The 24,634-nt window shown below is 39.4% G+C and overlaps 1 protein-coding gene across 4 annotated transcripts in view; it reads right to left on the reverse strand.

Moving 5' to 3' along the window:
- Positions 1 to 442: 442 nt before the first annotated feature.
- Positions 443 to 24,634, reverse strand: part of TMEM114 (transmembrane protein 114) — a 173,168-nt gene continuing 148,976 nt past the window's right edge. For 2 of the 4 annotated variants that reach the window (XR_012837913.1, XR_012837911.1), the window contains one exon: positions 18,169 to 18,841. The gene's annotated coding sequence lies outside the window, so the exon portion shown is untranslated. Of the gene's footprint in view, positions 486 to 8,690; positions 8,749 to 18,168; positions 18,842 to 24,634 lie in introns of those variants that run through there. The other 2 variants (XR_012837914.1, XR_012837912.1) reach the window with 2 other exon arrangements.

Consider the following 24,634-nt stretch of genomic DNA (forward strand, 5'->3'; position numbering starts at 1 on the left):
ATTGATGGTTATTTTGATTTTGCTTATATTTCAATGAATGGGAATTACATAATAGCAACTTTCCTATGCAGATCTTAGTGGCTTAGAAAATACAGTGAAACCCTTTCTGCCAGGGGTAAGGAGACAGAGAGGCTCTCAAGGTCAAACAGCAAGCAGAGGGTGGAATCTGTGTGCCAGGTTTCGGCATCCATTGCGCTGCTTTCTGATGCACACTTCCAGCTTTCTCTGCCCCCTCTCCCAACCCATTAAATATTATTTCAGCTGGCCAGAACCAGGGAAACCCATTTCAAATACGTTTTCTTCCTTTGGTCTCTCCATGTTTATTAACGTGGCTTCATTCAGCCATCCCATTCTTAAAAGGCCTGGCATGTTTAGTAGGGTACATATTAGTTCCTTTATTTAAATCCCACATCTTCTGTTGCAGACCTCAAGCTTCAGCAAAGTGAGGGTCAAAGTCAGGAGGGTTTTCAGCAGGTGATATGATACTAGAAAACAAACAGGCACCTTAATACAAGGGAATTGTTTTCCACATTAGTATCACTTAACGGAATCCTTTGCAATAGGGTATCACGAGTGCCCCAGGAGCACGAGTCAACACAGAATAGGACATTTAGATAAATATCAAGTATGTACAGAGTAAACATGACTTCAAAGAAATTGAAATATCTGTGGTGGTGTAAACAACAACTGCTAACCAATGAACTAGGAAACCTCTAACCATATATCACAATTATTATATTTTTAACACATTACTGAACAAAGTAGATGGGTGTTCTGTCCACAGTGTGTCAGACAAAAAAGGGTTCAAAAAAATAAGTGAGAGGTCAGAGATGTCAAAGAAAAAAGAGGGAAAAAAAAGAGAGAGGTTGGGCAGAAATTAATTTTCTTTGATAATGAAGAAGTTCCCTTCAACCTTTGGTCTGAAGTCTGGGCTAGTTCTTCCAGTTTGCTTATCTCTAATTAAGAACATTACTTGGCCGTAAGGCTAGTGGAGATGTTTTTGCAATCTGTACTTGAATAGTTAAGTTGAATAGCTTACCTCTGGGAAGAAGGAGGGCAAATACAAAACTCAATGAACCTAATGTGACAGATAATAAAGGCAACATGCAAGATAACAGTATTAAAATTTGATATTTTAATATCAGTAAGAAATTTCTGGTCATTTTGTAGGGTAGCAAAAGTTAAATGTTCAGCTTCTGGTCATAGCTTCCCGTGTTCTGCCTGTAAGGGACTACCATCTGTGCAGCATAACGGTGGGGAGCTTCTCAGAGGACTTGTACTCATTCAGATTTCAGTGCAGTCCCCACCTCTTGAAAAGCAAAGATCTTTGAACATACACACACCTTTGAGAGACTGGCTTCCTTCAGTCTTCCCTGCGAGGCCAGAAAGCAATACTTCCTTCAGTTACGTATTTTTGTTGCTGGTCACATTTCTAACTCAAACTCACAGAACAGCGATCTTCAAATTAGCTGTGATACTAGAATACTAATATTAGTGTGTTAAAGCTTAATATATGTGATCTGGAGCTATGAATTGGGTATATATTCCGGATCTTTCCTCTCTACAAGGCTAAACACTTTAATATTCTACATTCAGCTTGGAAACATTGGACACTTTCTTTATTTTGACATAATGCACTGTCTTTCATGGCAAAGCAAGTTTTCTAGTCTGCTCATCATATTCTATCACCTGAATATTGGGCAGAGTACACGTTGATTTCTTCCCCCTTACTTCAGAAGCAAAGTGTTTATTGTCTTGTTAAAAGTGGATGTGAAAAGGAAGTGCTGCAATGGTGAAAGATTATAAAGATTGTTGTATCGTTAACCCTGTAAAGAAAATAGAAGAGAATTTTGCTGAAAACCAGTGGGGGTGCTGAGCAGGAGCTGGGAGATGAGTCCATTTCCTTCTTGGCTCTGAGAAAGGAGTTAAAGTAACAATATTTGGAGAACAGTCTCTATTAGCATTTGGATATTTGACATTTACCACAGAAATGCCATATTCTAAGCATATGGAACAATTGTAGCCTACTGGGTTGATATGTTGGCAAACATTGACTTCTTAATGGCAACTGCTGCGTAAGTTACAAAAATGCCTCTGTGCCTTCTGGTGTGAGGAAACTGTTTAAGCAACAGACTCTTGGCATGGCTCAGTGTGCCTACAGCAGCCACTCCTGCACTCGGCAGCAATGAAGGTAGCCGGGGAGCAAAAAACCTCTGCCACCTGGGGTGAAACTCATGGTTTCCTCAGCAGGGAACAATATGACCTCAGCCTGTTGCAGGGGCATGGACTCCGGGTCCATAGCTCTGACTGTAATATGTATAAAACAAACACAGTAAGCGTAACCCCACACCTGTATGTTTCACTGCGCTGAGCGTGGCATCTAGTGTGTCATTGATTTGCAAGTGCCAAAGGGGTGTCAATTAGCATTCCAGTATTGAAACCATCAACCACTGCTTTATTTCTGAGACATGTCTGTTCCCCAAGCTCTTTTGAGCTTTGTCTTATCTTTCTATCCAACCTCTTTGTCTCAGGAACTTTTTAGATATCATAGGATTTCTAATAATACAATGTTTTCCATGTTTTCTGTAGGTTTATCTTCACCCTGTCCTCTAAGGGAGAGAAATGAGAAGTGATATTCTCATTTTTCAGATGGAGAAACCGAAGCATAGAAAGACCTAGTAGACTTGGGTAGACCTGAGGGAGGAAAACCATTGCAAAGTATGTCCAAGTTTCGTAAGCTTTTAGCTATACCGGGATTCTAGTTTGCCTTCAGTGTTTGTCAGAAGTGCTTCCTTTCACCTTCGTTTCCTTCACACTTTCTTTACACTCAGCTGATGCTCCATATGATAATTGCTGTGGTCCATCTAGCTGTATCAAACCAAAGGATATTGTGGATTGCAAAATGCCACTTTCACTTTTCCAGCTAACCTCAGAAAACTGTCCTAGAACCTAGATATGGCTTTAAAATTTTCATACCTGAAGAACACATGACCTGCATAACTCTGTCAAACAGCAAGCTGCTTGTACCCTTAATTCTTTATTTATACAAAAAATTGGAAGAATCTAAACATGTAAAAGGAAAAGGTGGATATCTTTCGTAAAGTGACGGTACTCTCAAGTTGAGATAATTAGCCCCAGAGGAGTCATTTCATATCTGTAAACAGAAAGGGCCATGCTAGTTGTGTTAAAATAGGTTTGAATGTTCCTGAAGAGTAGCTTGAACTTTCTAGTTTGGTTATAAGATACACAATGACCTCTAGTTCTTATTCATGGTAGTATCATCACTTTAAAAATGAAATTCTAACAAGTACAGCTACAATAAAATCTGTAGAGTCCAATAATATTATTGGATAGCAGTTATTTAGAGGTCATTTATTTTGATTTAGTTGAAATTATTCTGAGAGGCTGGATGCATCAATTAAAAATTGGAAGCTACAATAATCCTCCTCTAGATTTAAAACTCAGGTAGACTAAACTCTTGACCTCACTGTTTCCTGCCTCCATACAACTCAGAGATGCTTGCAACTTAAATTGAAATTGCCCTTCTACATAATTAACTTACGCCTGCAAAAATTTTGCACCTTTGTAGGGAAGTTCAGTAGCAGAGCTTTAATGGCATGTTGTGGTTTAATCTGAGAAGCAATTACTGTTGCTTGGTTACTAGTGCCATTGCTAGCTCATTTTTAAACCAAAACCCAAGCTAATAGCACATAGTTTTAGTTTTAAGCCTTAATAGAAGGTACAAGTGAGGGTTAAGTCTGATTTACATCTTTGAACGTTTTAATCTGAGTCTTGGTGGTTTTTGCTTTTGTACAGGAAATATTTTTCAGTGGGTTTCAGTTTGGTATTTTTTTCTGATGTGTTATTGTAACTTCCAGCAGATTTTTGTCAGTAGGATGAAGTGCTGATAACTACAAGGGTTCCAGAGCTGACCAGAAGCCTGATAGTTCTGAGTTCAAACAAAAATTAAATTTAAAGGTTATGAAAACATATGAAACAAAGTTCATGGAAAAAGACAGCTGGTAACCTTGTGAGCAGAAACTGATGGTTTCAACGTCCTGTCCTGCCAGTAGCAACAGACTCTTTTTTGGCAAATAAATTTAATAGATTTCAAAATCATTGTAGTGTGGATTTCAGGAACAGAAGATCTGCTGGTCTTGAATTGGAACAAAGGAAGCATCCCGTAGTTTTCATTGGAAATGTTAGCCAAGGATTATATGCCAAATGCTGTAATACTTAGTCTCGATGAAGTTAATGGTAATTTCTTGGCTTAAAGAGCCACCTTAAAAGCTTCAGATTTGTTCTTTCATTAATTAGGACATCGAGATAGCCAGTGTATCAAATGTTATTTTGTGTAGACGTGCTTTCTTTCAAAGAGAAATACTGGGTAGTTCAAATCTTGAACTGAAACTTGACCAGCAAATAGACATACAGGGAAACTTATATTGCCGGTTTTGAGTGGAGTATGAAATTGAGGTAGACAACCACAGTCTTTCTAAGCCACTCTCATTAATTCATCTTCAACGCATATTTCATGTTCAGCAGTGCTCTCCCTGTTGTATACTTGTCAGTCTTCCCTTATGCAAGTGAATAGGTTAACTGGGCCTTTGCTGTTTTGCTGGTTGTAAGTCTTCCTGTCTTTAGGTAGGAAACTCATGGATGCTGCAGATTTATAACTGAAGTTATTCCAGTGTTCTGAAACTGTAAATTATACCTCACTTCACAACCTCTCCCCTTTCACAGAAGACAATTTTAATACTAGGGGAATAAATTGTTTCTCTCATGAATAAGGATATAATAAGACCATCAGTAAACTAACGAAAAACACAAGATCTGAGCTCAGTGCATATGAAGAACAAGGCTTGAAAAGGGAGCAAATTCAGGCTTATTGAGGAACCTGAAGATGAATGACATCCTTACCCCTGCCATTGTAGAAAGAACTTTAAACTTCTTTTAAAGCTGAAATGCTAACCATGATGTTTTTCCTCTGCTATAGATTTTCTTTTTTTTTTCCCCCAGCTGCAGTTATCAGGATATTTAAACTCTTGCATGAATTTGCAGATCCTTGTAAACAGAAAGTACTGTGCACTTTAATTTTGCTTAATGTTTTAAGGTTATACTTTTTCTTTGTTTTCTGGTTCCTTCAAGGGCTGGATTTGAGAGTTTAAAGCTGGGACCCCAGTATTGTACCAGAGATATAATGCATTGCTGATATCCATGTGAAGATCAGAAGCATACGCTATTACATGTATCCAGGTGCTGAAAATTTATATTGTAGGTGAAAAAGGTGTGCTTATAAGACAATTTCACTGCAAGCTTCTCTGCAGAAAGTTTGTACGTACAGTTGACTGTCTTAATTATCAAAAAAAGATCCTGTCCTTAAAAAGCACTGCATGGAAAATACAGAATAGTTTGGAAAATGCGAGGACATAAGGTTGCATAACTGGCCTGGAGCTCCTCTTTAGGGGGCATGCCTATCTCAGGATATGGTTTGGTGTTTTCCTGTTATCCGTACAAATGAGCTTTAGCTCAGGTCTGTGCAGTTAAAAAAAAGACCTGCTCTCACGATGGCTAAACACTCAAGAGTTGTAGCTTTAAGATGAAACTTAGATCTGGAAAAAGCAGCTGAAAAGCCTTTTAGAGCAAGTTATAACTGCAAGGGTGTTGCTCTGGCCCCGTCCTCTCACCACTGAGCACACGTTTAAAGTAGAGAGCCAGCAGCACGCAGCTGCAGCACGTGGTTGATACTGCAGATGCCCACCCGTCCCAGCGCTGGCAATGTAAAATTTACTCCCGCTTTGCCCCCTCCCCCCCACCAGCTGACTGATGATTTAAAGTTGGCATGTGAAGCACCCAGATGTCCAGCTCCAGGAGAAGTCTCTTCAGTAGAATCATCTCCTTGACAACTCATTTTTCTTTGTCTGTTTCTTGGCTTTGTAGCAGGGACTTGCCTGCGTGTCTGGTGCGGGGTTTGACTGCTGCAACTCTGCTTCATCCTCCTTGATGTATTTCATTTTTCCTTAAGCTTATTAGAGGTGCTACTGCCTACAGTATAGGTCTAGGGAGGAAGGAGAGGGTTATGAATCATGTACCTGAAGTGAAGAGAAGGACTTTCTCCTTTCTGGAATGAATTTATTTAATTTATTTAATGTGAATATCTATAGAAACATGTATACTGTCATGCATGGAGTAGGCAAAATGTGGCAAAGTAACCTTATTATCCCTCTGTATATAAAACATAGGAGTTCTATAACACTGCAACACCAGGTACCTGACAGCAACAGATGCATCCAGGTAAGCAAAAAGTCCAGTTATACTGTCCTGTACCAGACCCAGGGGCAGGGATGTGGAGTCAGGCGAGTCAAAGTGGAGGTACCTCCAGGTGCCTTTACTCTGTAAGATGGGTGCTTGATACTCTCCACAGCAATATAATGGTTGCATTTGGTCTCAAACTTTTCACCTGAAGCTACTAATTGCTTTTAGAAATTATGTCATCCCGTGTGCTATTTTGTACTGACTGTTGACAAATTATGTCTCTCTCTAAAATTATAGCAATCATTGTACTTTCCTCAGTCAGTAGCTGTGCTTTTAATCTTCATTCTTTATTATGGATGGCCAGAACATGATCTGCACAGTTATCCCTCCCACGCACTCAACTTTGTGTCACAGTCCTACCTTACTCTTCTTACCTCTGGGTGAAAGCACTTTGAGTTCAATAGCATTGATGGGATATTGCATTCATTTCTGTGTGGCAGTGATAATTTGTATTTTTGGTGCTCATGGGAATTTATCTGGACGTTCTTAAAATGGTAGATTCCAATGACAGTGACAATCTCTTTAACAATAGAAAATATATTCCTTCAAAAGCACACCATGTTTAGGAAAATAGGACAGTGCACTGAGAGCCTGGTTGTATACTTTTTATCTCAAGCTTAACTCTTTTATCTGTACCCAAGAAAAGCATTATTTCAGGTGGGAAGTTTAGGCTGCCCTTCAGGTCATGGCATGCCTCTGCCTTACTGCCTTGTTCGATCTCTCATCTTCCTCTGCTGCTCCTTAGGCATCTCCTAAAGATGCACTTGGTACACTTAAGTGTCAGGATGGTCTGTTTAGACAGAAGGTAACCTGACAAGGGAGTGCTCTCATATATTATTCCTTGTCAACATAGATGCTGAGAAAGAGATTATTTACAAATTTGTGGTGTACAATTATGATACATCCATCCTGTGATGGATTGTGCCAGTCAGACTAGTATGCTGTGTCCTTGAGACTGAACCATCTCCTTGCTTTGCTAATAATTTTGACTGCTTATCTCTAAGCTGAACTGTGATTCGGATTCAGGTATTTTTTGAATCAGACAGCTAAATCCCCAGAAAGAGTGGAGAGCATAAAAGTCTTTCTAATAGTCCTGTAATGTCAAAGCGATGTAATTTCCACGCTTCTAAATTTTGTTGGAAATACATGTCCCACTGGTAGAACCGCACACCAGCTCTTCTCTGTAGACAGTCTTTCAAGCCTTCACCTTCTCTCCTTATACTGAACGTCTCATGCTTTCGGCAGGACTTCAGGAGCATGAGGTTCCTGCTTAATACCTAGACTACTTATAATGCTCTTGCGTTGCCTACAACAGACTTACCACTTTTTGTTGCTACGCCACAAGGTGTAATTGTGTAAGCAAGCTCGTAAACCATTGTAGACTCAAAGCCTCTCCTGTGCCTCCGCAGGGAGGTACCCATGCTGAAGCACGGCGCACACGAGCATGTTGCGTGTTTTCTGCTGTGGCTTGTGCAGCTACGGGGGGCACAAAGCAAGTCTCTTTTGGGCCGTGTGATTCTGTGGGAGCCTGAGGAATTACACAGTCCTGTAGAAACAAACGTGTTTCTCTTGGCACCAGCAGAAAGCAGATGTTAACCTGATCAATTATCGATGAGGCAGAAGGACAATATGCAAATTGTAATAGACTACAAGCAGCATCTTGTATGTGGTGAAAAATAGAAAAGGAGAGGGTGCTTTGGTATATGAAACAGAAATAGAAAGTATGCAGGCATATGAAGCTCTCTATATATCAGGATATATTTCTGCAAAACAGCAAATGAGCCACAACTCACTATTAAAACTGAAATGCATTTTGCTGGCTTTACTCAGCCCACTAATTGCCCATGAAAATTCAGGTCTGGTATTTGACACATTAATTACTCAAAAAACATTTACACTAGGGTTTGCAGAAAGGAACAAAGGGAAAATGTAACTGAGAGAATAAAAAGCTGGAAAGCGAGGGGAGGAGGATATTAAGACGAGTCTTTTGATGCATTAATCACACGATATTCTCTGTGGCCAAATGCTGACCACTATAGCACATCGTGGAAGTGAGCAAATGCCTGTTATCTGGACCAACACGGAGTGAGGAATGACAGCTATCCAGCAGGCATGGTCACTGGTACACCCACCCACATCCCGTGTGTTCAAGTTTTTGTTAGATGTACAGGTGAAAACATCTGGAGGGGGACGACTTTCAGGAAGTTTCCACTCAGCATTTATCTAGCGATGCAAGGAATAACTGATGTTGCAGCATGTTCCCACCTCTGCATGATCATTCGGTGTCCCTGACTGTCCTCTGCAGAGTTTGTCCTGGTAATATTGACTTTTTTTATTTGATCACTGTATCAATGCATTGCCTACAACAGACTTACCATCACATCCTAACTCTTCTGAGATCACAGACACCAGTGGAGAAACTGGGTGGTAAATCTAGAAAGGAGGAAGAGAACATGAACGATGTGTTGGTGATTACACCTCATTACAGAACCAATGCCATTTACACAGGAGTAAACAAGAGCATTGGGGAAATTCAGTCTATGAAGCCTCTGAGGAATAAAAATGAATATTTTTTTTCTCCCAGATTCCATTGATTGTGGTGTAAAGAGTATTTATATTGTGTGCCAGAAAGCAGGGAGGGATGTTGTTTGCTGTGAGAAGAATTAAGGCATGAGTTACTATTGAAATTAGTACTCTTTATCGACTCAATCCAGTCATCTCCAATCATTACAGTTTTACAGAAATGTTAAACTACTTTAAAACTTTCATTTTCCCTTTAAAACTAAATTACTTTTGTGTTTTCTCTAGCAGTAGTGCCACCCTAAGGCAAGCAAGTTACAGTAGAGCAAACATAAACAACAATCAAGGCATAATTACTAAATGGGAATAACACTTTCTAATGCTGTTTCTCCCAACCCAGCTCTGTGTGTACTGTAATGGAAACTCTCTCTTGCTATTTGCAATCGAGTTCTTCAAGCAGATGTCGGATATGCTTGAGCAGTTCGGGATTGTCTGGTTCACTGATTATGCAGTTCAATCCAAAGCTCTTTTATTTTTTCTCTTAAATTAAGAAAAATCCTTTTTAGGGATAGATAGGAAACTCTGAATGAAATAATAAAACACATGAATATTCTTTGTATTATCTGTAGCTTTTACTGAAAATTGAAATCTTATTTTGAATTCCAAGATTCACTTCCTTCATTTTCCTACTATTACCTAATGTTTCTGTCTCAGTCATGAGCATTAATCTAAATCATTATATGCTTTCTATGGAATGACACAACCAAATTCATCTTGGGCAAGAAAGACTATTGTCCCTAAACTCTGTTTTACAAGGTATGAATTTTGCTTCAGTCTCAGATAGCTTTTCAGACTCTGTGGTGCATATCCCATTAGAGTGTAGATTCTGAACTTTTTGAGGTTTATTCATTGCAAATCACCCTGTTCCTGTTCATCTTTTCATATTTGTCCTTAGAAGGAATTCACACTGTGCAAGTTTGAAAAACTCAGCTACAGTAAAGGATCACAAATCACATGAGCTTTCAGGTGCTTCTAGATACCACAGGCTCACAGAGGTTCTCTCTAGACATATATTGGGTTAAACTTTTATTGCAGAACTCAAAAACTATTATTTCTGTAAAATACTGAACCACATACTTTTAATCCCATTTATTTCTATTGTTACAGTAGCTTAAAGCCCTAATCAAACACCGGCATACCATTTGGCAAGACATTGTACAATAGCAGGGGAAAAAAATGTTCCTGTTCTCAAAGAACTTCAAATTTGCATCTTAAGGGAGAAATAGAGGAGAGCAAGAAAAAATTCTAAGCCGTAAGAGACATGCAGTGGTATCATGGCACCAGCAGACTACAGTGGGATTTGTTTTGTTTGTGTGTTTGGTTTTATTTTTAAAGGGATATTTGGAAATATTTTCAAGAGGTAACTTTGTGAATGTTTGGAAGGCAACAGAACTGGTGAGAAACTTTCTTGGGTAGGAGCTGACATGTTAAGAAATAACAAATTAAATATTGGAGACAGCTACTAGCATCACTGGTGACACCTTTCCAGGCTTTATTAGATCACATAACGTTAATCCAGAGGTGACCTAGTTTGGCCAATACCTGTACTCAGTTGTAGAGGATTACATGGTTTAATAAGAGGTGAGTGTTCAGAGAGTGAGTTTCCTAAGCCTACCTAAGCAGTCTGCAGGACTGGCTCTTGGTTTGTGTGTCTTATACCAGGAACGGACTAAGGATAGAGGGGGTTTGCTGCTCCTGGTGCCACTGCAGAATGAGAAAGACAGGGGTAGTGACTGCTCTTGCTGCAAGCCAGCGGTTCTAATCCCTGTCACAGCATGTACCATACACTGGACCTCTCTGCTGAGGGCTCAGCCTTTGCAGGACTCTTACCTAGACAAAATAAGCAGATTAACCATGGCTAGTTTGCCACCTCATAATTCAGCTGCCCTCCACAACTGCTTGCTCTGCCTACCACAAGAACTGACCTGCCAGCTGGAAGCTGGTGTGGTCAGGAGTCATAGTACAGGTCTGGCATCTTCAAATGTGGTGTGAGCTCAGTGGGTGGAGGAAAGAGTTCAAAACACTGGGAAAACCAGTATTTTGTTGACTGCCTTTCCAGATGGGTAAAAAAACTTTGCTGTTCTCAGCAGCCATTGCCTGTTATTCTGGATCTGGTATGCAGATATGGGACTGGGGAAAGGGGCCGTTTCTTTCCTGATCAATATTTTTCAGAGAATGAAAAAATAACTTCAAATTTCTGGGATCACAATCACAGACTAACAATTCACTTAAAAAAAATCAGCTAAACATTGTGATCAGTTGAGCCCAGAGTTTTCGAATGCTGGGTTTCACCATACAGATGAAAGGAGCTAAATATCTTGGTGCTTCAGTCTGTTCTTAAATTTCCATCCCAAGTGCAGTCAGATATAATCACAATGCCAATACCGGTAATTTATCATTAAAGTCACAAATATCCATTTGACATTGATAGAGAAAAAGAGTGTCAGAGTCCATCAGTGTGCTGTGCAAGAGTCCTTATGCAAGGAGTTGGCGCAGAGGCATTTCTCGATTAGGCATTGCGGTGGAGTAACTCTGACTTGACTTTCTTGCGCTTCTCGTCAGAAGCACTTTCTGTGAGTGAGAGTGGAAATGTACACCCGGTGCGTGCTGTATCTGTGACAGGAATGCTTCAAGCGGTAACACAGAGAGCTTCAAAATAAATTAACACTCATGGAAATCAAGAACTGCAGAAAGGCATAAAATCTGCCCAGAAATGTGAAGATATGCTCTGTTCAGAGATCACCCCCCAACCTCTGCTTGTCATCTACAGAAAGTTGTTTAAAATCCCTAACAAGACTTTTAGAAATACTTGAGGATAACCCATGACAAAATAATTTTATCTTTTTTTTTTTTTTTTTTCACTTTTTTCAACTTCCAGAAAATATTCTCGTTAAAAGTGAGCTTTATTTCACTGCTGGGGGTGGAGTGGTTGTTTTTATAAGCCCTCATCTAACGGTATCGTAAGCAAAAACTGAAACCAAGGCATGTTCAAGGGCAGTAGAGGAACCCAAGCAACTGTGCAGCTGGACATAGTGAGATATAGAGGGACACTGCCTATAATTTATTTTGTGGTGTAATTGCTGTCTGGTAGTCTCTAAGGATCTATGTGTACTTTGATCTCTACAGAGTTATTTGAGAACCAAATCTAATGCTGCACATATATATGCAAATAGATATAAACTTTAATGTTCAGGGGCATTGTGTCATTCACAAAATATAATGAGCCAAATTATCCTTTTCTTATAGTGTGAGGCCAAAATTCAGCAAAGCATAGCAGCACACCCTTAACTTTCATTCTGAAGGCAATGACACTTAGATACATGCTTAAAAGCTTTGCTGACTCAGACTGAACTTGAGGATTTGCTTGCACTGAAATATGTACTGAAAAGAGTTGTTTATTTGGAACTTAAATAATGCTCTGTTCAGACTAATGGAAACTACAGTATTTCTTTCCTTTCTGTCTGAAAAAAAGAAGTATTGGGGGGTTAGGGGGAATCTAGTTTATTCCTCAAACTCATTCTACAAAACATCAAAATGGACCTTGCAACCCTATAAAGTAAGTGCCATTCTTTAGAGGTTTCAAACACAGGGAATGGTGAGCCAATCTTGGATACAGGGAGCGGTGCGCCAGTCATTTGAGCTGGAATGATCGTGAACTTGCTTTCCTTTTTGACAACAGCAGTTCTTTTTAATTAAGCTACAATATTGTCAAAGGACAAGCAAGACACGTGGCAGCGGTGTGCTCTTGTGGCAGAGAAAGCCAACAGCATCCTGGGCTGTGCTAGCAGGAGTGTAGCCAGCAGGTCGAGGGAAGTGATCCTTCCCCTCTGCTTGGCACTAGCGAGAGTCCGTCTGGAGCCACGCGTGCTGCCATGGGTACAAACCAGACACGAAATGGAACAAGCCCAGTGGAGAGTTACCGAGTGGCCAGGGGCTGCAGCACACGGGTTACGAGGAGAGGCTGAGACACGTTCGTTCAGCCCAGAGAAGAGGAGGGTCAGGGAGGGTTTTACTGTGGTCTACAGCTGCCTAATGGGAGGGTGTGGAGAAGGTGGAACCAGGCTCCTCTCAGAAGTGCACAGTGGAAGGTCAAGAGGCATGGAAAATGCTATCCAGGCATACATAAGAGCTTTTTCCCTGGGTAGGTGATCAATGAGGGGTCCAGGGAGGCTATGGCCTCTGCATCCTTGGGGATATCCCAAAGTGGACTGAACACAGACCTGAACAACCTGCTCTACCCTACTTTGAGTAGAGGGGGGGACTGGAGACTTCCACCAGTCCCTTCTGATCAAACTTATTCTGTGGAGAAACCTTTTTTCCTAAAAAGCACCCCTACAGTCTCATATTTCTTTTATCTCCTTTAGTGGTGTTAAATCTGCTTGAGTTGCACACATTTACCACAAGTCAGCATTTTCATCACTGTCTTTCTGTTTAAATGAAGTCTTCTGACCTGGAGCCATTTGGTAAGAGAGGAGAAGTAATTATGCACCACACTCTTGTCAACTGCAGATTTCCCGCTCATTTTTATGTACCTAGTCATAATCTAACTCTCATAAAATTTAAGCACTGCTGCATTGCTAGCATTTCCATTTTGCTTGGTGATTTTTTTTTTTGTTAATACTGTGCTACCAATTTACTTGAAAAAGAAGTCAGAGTCTCTCTTTACAGATAAAATGTCTATTTTTTTTTTTATGATAACATGTCTACATTTTGTTTTGATACTCCCAGAAACAGTAAATTAGGTGAAAAAGTCACTGGATTTTCTTTTATTGTATTCCTCCCAAAGCAATCAGGTGGATTATTATTCACCTGCTGACTTGAAAGTAATGTCACCCCCTGAAACTCCTTGTTCAGGCAAACTGAATTATTTCTGACAAGGATTCGTCTGTGCCAGTACTGTGCATTGAGCAGTCATTGAAAGAATATGTAGATTTAGCTACTTCTCTTAACATAGGTGGGGTAGCGAAAGCCCATCTCGCCTGTGCACCTCAAATCCATGAGTAATTAAGGTAACCAGCCGTGATTTGTATTTGGAAAAGCTAAATGCTTGTGTGTGGTACTCAGAGAAATGATCTGTAAATGAATGAATACAGCTACATCGGTATTCAGCATTATTTGCTGCCATGGAGCGAAGCGAGGGAGAAAACAAAAATATGGAAATGAGAAAAGGAGGTAATGTGAGAGACGTGAGAAGGACAAAATCCTTCTGAGCAGTGTAAGAGCAAGGACATTTTCTTTCTTTTGTTTTCTTCCCTCTGCAGTAGAACAGTCACTATTCCTTGTTGGGCTACACTCATTAAAATAACCTCAGTGAAGACCAATTCACTTTTTAATTAAGAACTTACGTATATCCAAAATTTGGAAATTTTCTCAAATGCTATCTGGAAGGCTTTCTCTCAGGAGATTTCCAACTCAAATCTGGAAATTGAAGAAATCAGGGTGATTATACAAATTTGTCCACCCACTTTGAACCCAGACTCATCCTTCTTCTCTTCTTCTAATATAAGGTTGATGCATACTTAACAATAAACTCTCCCTATATATCAGATTGCCATTTTATTAATGCAGGTTTAGGACTGTATTTTTTTATGTATTTGCACTGTGCTTAGCACAATTAGATACCATTAAAAAAAAAAATCTGTAGTTGTGATATAAGCAATTTCTTTAGAACTACAATGAAAATAGCGAGTTCTCATATAATGCCTGGGAGGTCAACTTTGTTACTGCTGGTTTACGGAGCAAAGGAGGAAACTCAGTCAGAGAAACAACTTGGCTGCCCACCTGACAAGTCAAGAACAAAACTTAAGGCTGCACTTGTGCAGGCATTTCCAAGATTCTTCAAGTTCACTTCTAATTTTAATCACATTTGTACCTCTACAGTTTGCTGAGCTGTATGTCTGTCTTCTGACTTACTGCTTCTTGCTGCTAACGTCGACTTTGTTAATATACCTACTGCTAAACTCAGTTCAACTAATGGGGTAATAAAGAAGCCTCCACCACTTTTAAATTCTACATTCTTAGACAGTTAAAGCAAGTAGCCTAGAAGACTTCACAAGTTCTTATAAGACATGTAGCTTCCTCCTATTTCTATATTGTTATATACATTAGATTATTTTTTATATTGCATCCTCAGAAATTGCTGGTACTCACCAGTGCTCCTATGCATCTGAGAGAGCAGCAAGGCTGGGGACTCTGCAGTCCCCCAGCAGCTGTAACTGTGCCAGGGTTGTGGTTAATGAGCTGCATTTGTCTGCCCCAACACTGAGGGCAGCCATGGAGGGAGGTTCTGAAAACCCACTAGCTTTTATGTTTTGTTGAGATGGATGAGAAAAATGTGCAGCTTGTAATGATAAAGAGGGGAACAGCAGAAAGAATCTGCAGCGTTTAGGAAAATCTCTGGAAGTTAATTTGGAGAATCAAATTAATTTGTAAGGTTGGATGCAGTGTGAGAGAGGATCAGTAGACATCATTTTTGACACCATGAGTTTGTGTCACAAGAGGAGCAGAGGGCATCTGCATGAATGAGCTGCTCGGACTATGTTCTATAAACAGAAAGTGCCAGGATCTGATTTCTGCTGGCATACAATTTTGAATTTTTAGATCGGTTATGTTAACATGTGGGTGATGGGTATGATGAATCAGTCTGGGGAACTTGCGAGTACACGAAGCTCTCCAAGTGCTCGTAGCCTGAGGTTTGGTCCCGAGCTGTGTCCGTGACAAACCTTTGCCCTCTCACGTGCCTTCAGAAATTTCCTTTTAAAGCTATTGCCTCCAAAAATGGTCAGGGGACAGGAAACTTAAGGGCCATTTTCTTAAAATTGAGACAATTTCTTACTAAGGGCATAGAAAATCTATTTGCCTTCCTTTTAGTCCTTCTGGGGCAGTTTCAAACTGTCCCCTTGGGACACAATTTAATAACCTAAAAATCTGGGTAAAACATTCACCTATTCCTCCAGGAGAACCTGTAACTTTTGGTGTCCTTCTCATTGCATTATTTAAGGTGTCTGATGTATGATTATTTTACACATGTCAAATATTTACAATGGGTCAAGTATTACTTGGGCATTTAAAAATCCTCTCCGTTCCCTTCTCAACGATGTAGCTATAGCTTCCTCTGCAGAAGTAAGCTGCTCTGGCAGGAAAGAGGGCTGCTTGGACATAAAGGTCCACTGGCTAGCCAAATTGTGCCAAAGCATATCTAAAATAATCACCACCACGGCATACAGTGATAAACTCTTTCCTTCATGCGAGAAGCACTGACTGCTGTTTGGCAATTTCAAGCAATGTGACCCCCTGCTATAGCTATCTTAGCTTGCTCTTTTCAGATTTTAGTTATTAAAACAGACACTTTAGTTATCAAAGATTTGACAGGAATGAAGGATTGACCTCCTGTGATTGAAGATGCAGACAATCTGAGCTTGTTAAAATAATAAATGGGTACCTGTCAGAGAGACACTCAGAGCAAATGTGGCCCCTGTAGATATCTCTATTGTAGATTTTTAAAAACTCCTTCTGCTTTCTTGTATGGATATTAATTAATAATAATATTTTCTTTCATTGAGATAGATGGAACTGCTAATTACTCTTTCCCCATGAATCCCTCACTAGTACCATTTATCCTGTGATAATTAAATATCTCAATGCAAAAAAATGGTTGGTTAGAAGTAGTTAGTAGTGATTTAAGTGCTGGTAAAGAATTGGCACATAAATTACTCCAAAGAAGGATGTGGTTGTTTGTAGGCTCTATCTCTAAAGCAATTAGAAATAACAATGTGGGACCAGGAATATCGTTGGGTACCACTCTTCAATTTCTTTGCTCTGAACAGACCAAAAGAACTGTCTGATGCTGGAAACACAGCACGCTGTAAAGACCCCGAAGCTGTGTGAACCCTTCCGAAGCCAGGGTACAGCCTCAGGAGGCAGGAGCGGGTCCAGTGGGTGCAGCAGGGCTCCCTGATGCGACCATCTCAGCTGGTTCTCTACCAGCACCCAGGCGGTCCTGAGCTCAGTAACCACAGTGCAGGGGCTAAGACCCCAGACGGTGTTCAGTGACGTATGATGCCTTATCCATATCAGAGTCACATGCAACAGCAATCAATGCAAGCTTCTGGCATGCTTTTCTTTCCTTCTCTAGACCAATTCTCGTTAAACTCCATCATCCTGAAATGTCTGCTGCCACTCACTGCATTTCTTTCAACAGCGTGTGTTGCTGTCAGTGATAGCACCAAACAAAGGACAGTTTTGGTATAAACATCTGATAAATTCAGTTGTGAACTTAGCACACAGAGGCAACATCTTAACCCCCCACCAGTTTTTGTTGCTGTCGGTGTCACAGTGCCCAGGATGCCTGTACTTCAGCCAGCTTATTCTAGTTTTACAGTGGTGCAAGCAAGATCAGTAAGAAACCCTTAATACCTTGGAACTGAGGCAAATCTTCCTCCCTCAAGTGTTCAGAAACATTGGTGTTACTAGAGTATGACTGCTTAAAAAGGAAAAATAAATCTGTTTCCTTAGTCTGTGGGTGGGTTGAGATACTTTTGTTGAAAAACATCGCAGGTGACTACCTTGGTCTATTGTAAAGATCCTAGTACTATATGAAAGAGAGGCAATATGTTGTTTTGCAAGGAAGTAAAGAAGTTCCCAAAGTAAGGAAACCTGCACTTCTCTACAGAGAGTAATTGAATATATGCATATGTTCTTCCATACTAAATTGTTAAAGAACATTAGTTTTGGACTTTCGAAGCATGCTGGGTTGGCGTGGAGAGAGATAATGAAATGAGCGGGTATTAAGAAATGGCCATCAGAATCTCCCCTGGAAGCAAATCTTTCCAGGTATTTTTAGGGTAATTATTTTAAGCTATAGGTAAGAGTGGTATTTGTTACACTGGCTTTTTGTGGAGGGAAGAATATTTTCATTGATTATTTTTTTAATTAAAAAAACTAAAGAACAATCAATGCTCTGGGTGCTGTTTTGAATTTTCCTCATGCTTCACTTCCTTAGTGCAAGAAATGTAGAACTAAATGCCATCTTCCAAAAACGGGGCGGGGGGGGGGGGGGGGGGGGGGGGGGGGGGGGAAGGAGGAAAGACTAGTTTCTTAGGTTGATTTTCTTGAGTATATATTTAGGCTTGGTTTTTTAATACAAAACTCTTGTGTTGGGACAGCATCACACAAGCATCATTAATTATCACCCTTATCCTTTTGTGTGGACAGCATCCTAGAGGGATTGTTTATAATCACTCCTCTATATGTCACTAAAAGTTATATCCGACAGTTGCAAAACAGAACACATGAGCTTTGTAAAACTTTACAACTCAGATTTAAATACTGAAAACTGATCCTTGTAAATCAGTTAGAACCTCACATCATAATGGTTTTGAAAAATTATTCCTCAAACAATAAAAAGTACAGAAACTAGTTTGGGAAAGTTGTGATCTCTTGGTAAACTAATTGTCACATTATATCTGTTACTGGAAGAAGTGGTGAGTATAAATCTTTGTATTTTTTTTACTCTACATTACATTCTTCAGCTACTATATTAATTATTTCAAGTATTCTGTAAAGCAGTATCTTTGGTTGGAAGCCCACAGGGAGAATTAACACATCATCATTTATGCTCCTGTTCTGAAATACCCTGCAAAGGAGAGGATCTCCATCCAGGCTGAGATACGCGACCATTAACAGAGCCTTTGTAAATAACAAATGACCTTTGAGTAAAAGGCTTGAGTCACAGCAACTAAGAAGTTACCATTTCTTTTGCTTTAAGCTACTGCTCTTCCAATGGATTTCAGTGACTAATGATGTACCAGCACCTGCTCCTTTAATATGAAGTAGGTTCGCATAGATCACCTTCAGTGGCTTATGTTGTGTTTGAGGAGGCTGAGGATGGCAATTTTCCTCTCTTCAATGCTGTTGTTTCTTGTAAATCCCAGCCCTTAGCTGAGTCCTAGAAGATAGAATCACAAAACAGGAAAATGATGCATACTCAGGTTTAGCAAATACAGGCTGAATGATGCTGTGAAGGTGAAACTTTACGAATCTATTAATTTGTGTTCTTATGCAAAGGAATATCTGTTAAGAAAGAATAGGAAAGAAAATATTAGTGGAATTCTCTCAGGAATCAATGTGGTGGCAAAAATCAGACCATTAGCTTTGAAATACTGAGAGCAGGACATGAATAACCAACTGAGGACAAAGGAACTGACTCCAGTGTTCATTAGTCCAGCCAATAAAACAGTATCACTGTATCAGAGTCTTACTAAGATTGATGGAGATTGAGGCACAAATTTGATTTTTGTCTATGGTTAATAAAAAATCATTTACCACTTTCCAGCTACTGCAATATCTTTGAAACTAAAACTAGACTTGGAACTCATTCAGTAAGTATATCATGATCTTCAAGAAATATCTAAAGTTCTTCATTTATCAAAGCATTTCTAAAACTTTCCAAGATAGAGAGGTTTAAAACAGCCTTGTGAGCATCACGTGTCTTGGGGAAAGAAGGAAGAAAAGTTCAAATATTCTCAGTATGTATTTTTAGACTTGGGATTCTGTACTGAGACCTGTGTAGGCAGATTTTGCGCTAATGTATAGGAGTTTTGGAAAAAATGAGTGATTTACCCTGGTTTCAAAGCAAGCTCATAGAAACCGTGACAGTTTTGCTTAAGAATGCGGTCCTGCGTGTTGTGCTGTGGGGAGTGTTGTGCTGGGAACAGCACTAGACTTTTCTGGAGGGTGTCCTTTACAACATGTTACTCACTAGACTGATGTTGGTAACATTCAGTTAATCTATTTTGTGTATCTAATCATAGGCTGTAATAATTTTAATACTCAACCTAGCCATACACAAAAAAAAAAAATAATAATGGTTTTGCAACTGTATTGTAAATTAAATTTGCCATTACCTGCCTTAGATTTTTTGGACTCTACATATCAAACATAGGGGCCAATGCTTTGAACTAACCGTCATGGTGACATCGTTTCTTGGAGTCCAGTTGTGTCTCTATCAAAGTGCCTAACATGCATTGGGTGCTAAAGCTATGCCCTCAAAAAGGAAGCATTATCTCTTCTCCAAAATCTTCTAAATTTTGTTAGATTTACTACGATGCTTTATTCTCTCTTTCACCAGAGACTTCAGGCAGGCAATTTTGCTTTTTCAGCACCTGTTCTTAGCAAAGTGTGTAAGATGTAAAGATGCATGTCATATCAATAAAGTCAAAGAGCAAATAATAAATGAATGGCAATTGTATTCCACAAGTGTAACGAGGAACCTGTACTTGCACTGGAGATGCACAGTTAGTTGGTAGCGATGAGGCACCCACTGCTCAACAAAAGGATTTGGTTTGCTTTCTGACAGGGCTGCAAGGAGAACACCTTGCAGGTTGAGTGCAGATGCGTCTTTTTCTTCTTGCTGCCTTAGGTTATTATTTTCACAGTCCTTGGCATTGTTCTGAAAGCTAGAACACAATGAAAATAAATATATAAGCAGCAGCTGTATATTTCCTGTTTCATCTTCAGAGAATGGATATTGTCACAGATAAGGAGAAGAATATAAATCATAAACTCATCCAAGTGTGTTGCCTTACCAGTACCATCACTTTGCTACTACAGTGTCTTCCATGACACTGATTCCCTTGGTCTGGAGGAAAGCAGCAATTTCTGCTTCTCACTTCATCAGCTGTCTAACCAGGCAAGCTTTTAAACCCCAAAACACTGTCCTTGAAATTCTAGATCTGCTGAACACAATACAGAATTGCCATAGTCTTCCCTGGACCAAAGATTTCTTATTTTGAAGCATAAATCTAGAGTTTGGGAGGGGGTGGTGGTGTTGTGTTTGGTTTTGTTTGTGGTTTTTTTTTCTTGTAGCGTTCACTTTTAGCATAACAGCTCTAAAAAGCCTCCAGTGGGATCCTATTCCACACTGGCAGAAGCTGCACCATCTCTTAGGTTCAAAATAGGACCTACCCGAAAAACCTTTCAGACAGGTAAGCCGGATTGACAAGGAGTATTAGAAAAGTAGCTCTGTTACTATTGTCAAGTTCCTGCTATTGAGTGTCTTCTCAATAGCACAGAGTTCTCCAATGACTTTATCTTTAAGCCAAAACTGTCTAAGTATGGATGAAAAAGTTTGAAATTATGAGTCAACTCCTCAGCATACCGGGCATAGTTCCTTTGATATTAGTGGACTAACAATAAATTACTCTAGCAGAATATATAGGACCTATATATCTTTTCATTTGATGGTGAAACTGCTCAGGTATTGTCAGTTATCCTTTCTTTAGCAGGTGTGGGGGGCATTGCAGGGGAATGCTCTCCCTCGTAGCCTTGGAGCAGATGGTGCACATCAAAAGAAAGGCTGCCCACAAAGCAGAACTTGCTCAAATGTGCATCCAGTGTTCTCCTATCAAGCACTGGAAATAAAAGTAAGTGCTTCTGTCCCCAAAGTAAAGCTTACAACTTCTCTTAAACTACCGCAGGAGGATGAGTGCACTAAAAGAAATTTCGTTTGATGGCAAGAGGATCCTGTGAAGGCTTCTGCTGTTTGAAGCATCAGGTGTGGAAGTAGTCCATGTTTGCAGTGATCTTCTAATCTTCTTTCTCTGTGACTCAGAAACAACATTCAGAGATGGTTCCTGAAGTAGGACTCAGCACCCAGGAGATTCCCTCATATGTTAAAAGTGCTATTTAAAGCCTCACGTTGCAGCATTATGATGTCTAAGTATCTTTTTCTTTTCTTTCTTATCTAACAAGTACTGATAGCCCAAGTCCTTTCTTTGTCACTAAGACAAGTGACAAAGTTCTTCTCTTGCCTTTTCTAGTTAGCCAGGATCTGGCAAAACTCATCTTAAATGCTGAAAAAAAATAATCAAAATCACCAAAGGTCTGTTTAGCTCTTGGTTCCTCTTGTAGACTGGAGCCACTGATGTTGTGCTGCTCTGAGGCCATAACCCCTCAGAAGCTATGACTTGGGTCACTAAACCTGTCAAAAAGTGCCACAATAAAAAAAAAAAAAAAAACAAAACCCCAAACCTGACAACAACAACAACCAAAAAAAACCCCACCAAAACCAGCTCAGTTATCTGATGAACTTGTAAATTGAGCTATGTCATATTGTTCTGAGCAGGGCTGCTGTTTCGTTATTTGTTACGTTTGGTTAGTGAGCAGTTGGCGAAAGCAGGCCACGTAGCCATTCGCCTTGTTTTATGGGTGGAAATCGTGCACTGAGCTATGGAGGGTTCTGAATGCTTTCATCTTTATGTGGGTTGTTAATCTGAGAGCAGAGGTTGCATATCCTTAGTTTTAGCACTGACGAAAAGAATTGACTAAAAACCAGTTGTTCTGAAGTGTTTTTTTAAGTGTCACCCATTTTTCATTCCACCTCTTTTTGCTGTAGAATTTCTGAAATCTATTCAGATCGCATAAAGTACAAACAAAGAGAAGCCAAGTGTTTTAGTGCAGGGACCAGCATGCCTTGCAGATGGGTTATAATAAGATGAGAGCTGTCTTTGTCAGAACTGAATCCATACCTTTCATGTACAACCTTTACAAATTGTGCCCATGTGGCAGAGTTTGAATTACTTTTTTTACAGCTTTAGAAAACAAATGCAAAAATCTTTCAAGTGCATTCAAAGTCATTACGGTACTTTGCTGAACTGAATCAATTGTCGTAACCTCTGTGGGTGTGTAAAATATGAAATTACTATCACTCTCGTGGTCTTTCCGAGTTTGTAAATTAGAAGGAATTGATTATAGGTGCTTTTGGAAAGGACTCTCGTGTATTAAAAGTGTCTTGATGACAAACAACAATATATTATTTGTAAGATCTTGCTTGATGAAACTGCCTTGTCCACTAATGGCTGTTTGTCTTTGTTATTGTTCTGACCTGCCTTCTAACAAATTGATGTGTGGGCCGAGATTTATCATGTGATGACTTGAGGAAACAAGAGACTTTGCCTATTAAAGTGGTTGTAATACTTGTTTTATTTGATAATTTAAGATATTTTGAAGTTAGTCAATGTCAGTATTTTCCAGTTTAGGCACGCTTTCCCCAAGAGCCAATTTTTATAAATAGTTCCTGTAAAGTTATTTTAAAATGAAGAAAATTGTCTGTTTTTCTGACTACCTGTTTCACTATTCACATATTTTATTCACTTCAGAGGTTCCGTAAATTATGTTGTAGCATTTTTCTTTATGTATTAGAACTATTTCATAGCTTGTTATTTTCTTATCTCTCTTCTGTTCTTGTTCTCTGAACTTCAGTTAATAGCAATATGTGAACCTCAACAGATTTAGAGCTTCATCTTTACTCAGATTAGTGATCAAATTCAGCTAAAAGTCTGTGACAGTTTTATCATTAGTATCAAAATTCCTTCTTCCAAAGTATTTGTATCTGGTTTCAGAAAACAATAATCCAAAGAAACATAACAATACATCATATTTTGAAAAACCTTAATGAATATATATAGTTGAAAACCATTCTTCAATTTCTATTTAGTAATATTTTAATTCTTAATCTTAATCTTCTTATTGAGCAGAACCTGTTCTGCTCAATTTTATTAGAACTGAATTGCTGTTCGTTTTCTAATGCAGAAATGGCATCTCATGTTTTCATTTAGATATGACATACAAGAAAAAGAGGAAGATGATACATGAGAGAGTTGAAATAACGCATGTTGACATAATCTATAGATCATTACAATTTGGTTTAAAAGTTGCGTTGGTCTGGATTTTGAATGGTTGGATACTGATAATATTTAACTATGCCAAGAGAGGGATTACACATAGGTGAGGACCTGCTTTGCTGTCTTTCTCTGAACACCCAGTGCAGGCCACCAACAAAGGCACAACGTCAGCTTTGACAGACTGACCCTTTATAGCGATTCTTTAAGGGCTGTTATCCCAAATAAAGGCAAAGAAATGCCCTAGGCCTGAGGTACACTGATGCAACAGAAACACATTTTAGAAATAATTAGTTAAATATATATTTTCCGTGTTCTTCATTGTGATGCAATAGGACTTTATATGTAGCTGTGGGATTATGATTTACATCATGTGAGAGAAAATCTTAGAAACTTTGGAGCTATACATTATATTGCTGCAGTTTAATATGTCCTGCAAATCACCACAGCAGAAGGTCCAATATTATCAACAGGGTAATGTTAAGTTGGACATCATGGGATTTTTCAGGATTAGAATCAAGTTTCATGCATCATGTTGTTGGGAATGGGCCCTGTTGAAAATTCCCAGTGGTAACCCCGATGGGTTATGATGTGAAAGGCTGAACAGCAATACTGGGAAAGGAGGGAGAGAAATCTGCTCTGTGGCATATGGGAAGTTTAAGATATGTCAGGTTGTTAAAGATGATATTCCCATTTATTTCAGTGAAGCTTTTAGAGATACATGCAATGGAAATAGATGAACAGAAGAACAGACTGTTCATCAGGTAGGTTTTCTCTGTGTTGCATTGATTATATGTGTGTATCAAATGACTGCATATGTGTTGTACCAAAAAAAGTCACCTGTTATGCTGCTATTCCATCCCCGTCACATTTTTTTCACAGACTGAAAAACAGCAGTTACAAACTGAAATGAGGGGTTAAATAAGACAGGACTATCTCAGTCTTAAAAGAGTACAGCGTATGTTTGAATTTGACAAGGAAGGACTTAAAGACTGTTACAACAGCAACAAAGGCAGGAGCTCTTCAGAGACCTTTAACGCTTCCTTAACATTGTAAGCTGA

This window comes from Balearica regulorum, chromosome 15 (assembly GCF_011004875.1).
Source record: "Balearica regulorum gibbericeps isolate bBalReg1 chromosome 15, bBalReg1.pri, whole genome shotgun sequence".
NCBI lineage: Eukaryota > Metazoa > Chordata > Aves > Gruiformes > Gruidae > Balearica > Balearica regulorum.